Genomic DNA, 2360 nt, shown 5'->3' on the forward strand with positions numbered 1-2360 from the left:
CCACCTATCAGGCCAATACAAGAAGTATTGATTTAAGAACTCTTTAACCACAGCAGCTATAAAAGGATCAAAAGGTAAAAACAAGAGGCCACACCTTTACCATCATTATCATGGAAATAGAAGATGGGTAATAAGCATTATAACAGTGGTGCAGAGTAAAAAGTTCTCCCAAAGCCTACCTAACAAGCAGAAAATTTGCAAAAAGAAGTAGAGAAATACCCTCTGCATTAATTGTGCTTTACTTATCTAATCAGTAAAAGCCCGATACGCATTTAGAATGTTTAGGAAAAGCAGTTTTCAAACTTCTAAGCCTTTGTGACATAAGAATGCATCCTGGAAGGAGTACAGAATAAAATATCACAATAATAGTCATATTCTATCTCTTTGCTCAGAATCAATTCACATCCTTCTACTTAAACTTCAAAATAGAAATAGTAGCAATAAAAATTATTTTTACATAATATACATAATTGTATAATTATGAAAACATCCAACCTTTTATTAGGAGAGATCCACAATCTTTTCAGAAATTTCCCCATCTTTAAGTGGTATTCAATATTCTTCTATATGCCCTACATTATTTTATAAAACAGATAAAATTATAATTTAACTACTACTAAAATAACTTAGAGTATCATTAAATAAAAAGAAAAAGTAAGGAAAAATGATGATTAACATTTACAAATAAAAACATGAAAGAGAAAGACAATACATAGAGTTGCTACTATCAGGTCAACAGGTAAAGTTGCTTAGTGTTAGTTACACTGTACCATCCTAGATGATATCATTAATAACATGTATTTCAAATATATATCAGTTTATTCGGGCAATTTTCTATGAGATGTAAGTAAACTGTCTTGAAGAAACAGGCATCTCTTTCTAATTCAAGGAAAGACACTCTGTGGACTGGTTTGCCTCTAATATAACCTTGTATCCCAGGGGTATTACCAGATGCCTCTAAACAGTCTAATCCCATTGAATTCCTTTGATTATAGAAGGAGCAGTGATTTGTCCACATTAGAATAAGACAATTATTCTGATTAAAGAATTTTCTTCTCAGTCCAGAATGCATCCTCCAAAACCACTGCCTGTGAACTTACTAAATGCTTTCTTCACAGTAATTGTATTCCACACAATATTGCTTTTAACTAAGAAATTAATTTACAGCAATAGAAATAGAACAATGGTGAATAGTAATAAAACAATGGTCTATTTCTACCACTAGTCGCAAGATCATAATTTGTGTAGTAAAAGTCTACCTGAATGTGATATGTGGGGTTGAAATGGAAAAAAATATCTTAAAATTATGATCATGCTATTTTCTGGGGAGTAAAATAACCCCCCAGAATCATAAGCTACAGTATAATGGTTTTTATTTTAAACTAAGTTTTGGAGTAGTTTGTTGCACAGCAATAAATAACCATGAAGGTATGACAGCCGCAAGCTTATCAGTACTCATCCTGACATCTTACTTCATCTGTTTAGGGTTGATTGAAAGTAAGAGTGCATTTCTTAATTTCTTTTCTCACTCTCTTCCTTCTTTCTTTCTTTTCTATATTTCTTCTTGGTTCCTCTTACCCACCTTCTCTTCTTTCTTTTGTTTTCTCTTCCGTTCTTTCTCCTCCCTCCCTCCCTTCCTTCCTTGTTTTCTCCATTATTGCCTTTTTTCTCTTAATTAATTTCTTCTTTGTTCTTTCTTTACTCTCATCTTTCCTCCCTTGTCCCATCATTCCTACTTGTCTTTCTTCTTTCTGTCTACTATTTTTCTGTACTACTCTCAGGAGGAGATACATAAAGCAAGGTTATCAGATGCAATGACCTTGTTTGCACATACTCATTATTAGCTTTATTTTTATGTCACATCCTGTTAGACTAGAGTAAGGGTAACCTGAACTCAACCCTCCTAAACTTTATTCAATATTTTCCACAGTTTTAAAATTGTCAGTTTTCATAATGACATCATTGGGCCAGGCCGAACCCGTGAACGAGTAAAACAAAGAATATAGGGTCAGTGACAGAAATGTACCCTTTGCCTAATTTGTTGTATCTACAATGAGTTACCCTTCTGTCTTAGTAACCTGTACTTTACATTCTCTAGCGCATTCACATTCACATAAATAGATGTCTTCTCCTTTAGCTTTTCCAAAGCAGAAATCCGTAGCCCAGTCGTAAGCTAATTGTCTCATGTAAAGTTGCAGGGTTGTGGGACATCCTAGATACATTTAATACATTTAATACATTTGTATATGCTGCTTTAAAATTTTTTTTAGATTGCTAATAATGAAAACTTTAAGTGGAGGTCAAATAGTGATAAGCTTTCTCCTTGTTATAGGCTACAGTTAAAATAATGAACTCTCCTT

The sequence above is a fragment of the Pteropus alecto genome, unplaced genomic scaffold, assembly GCF_000325575.1.
Source record: "Pteropus alecto unplaced genomic scaffold, ASM32557v1 scaffold72, whole genome shotgun sequence".
In the NCBI taxonomy this organism is placed as follows: Eukaryota; Metazoa; Chordata; class Mammalia; order Chiroptera; family Pteropodidae; genus Pteropus; species Pteropus alecto.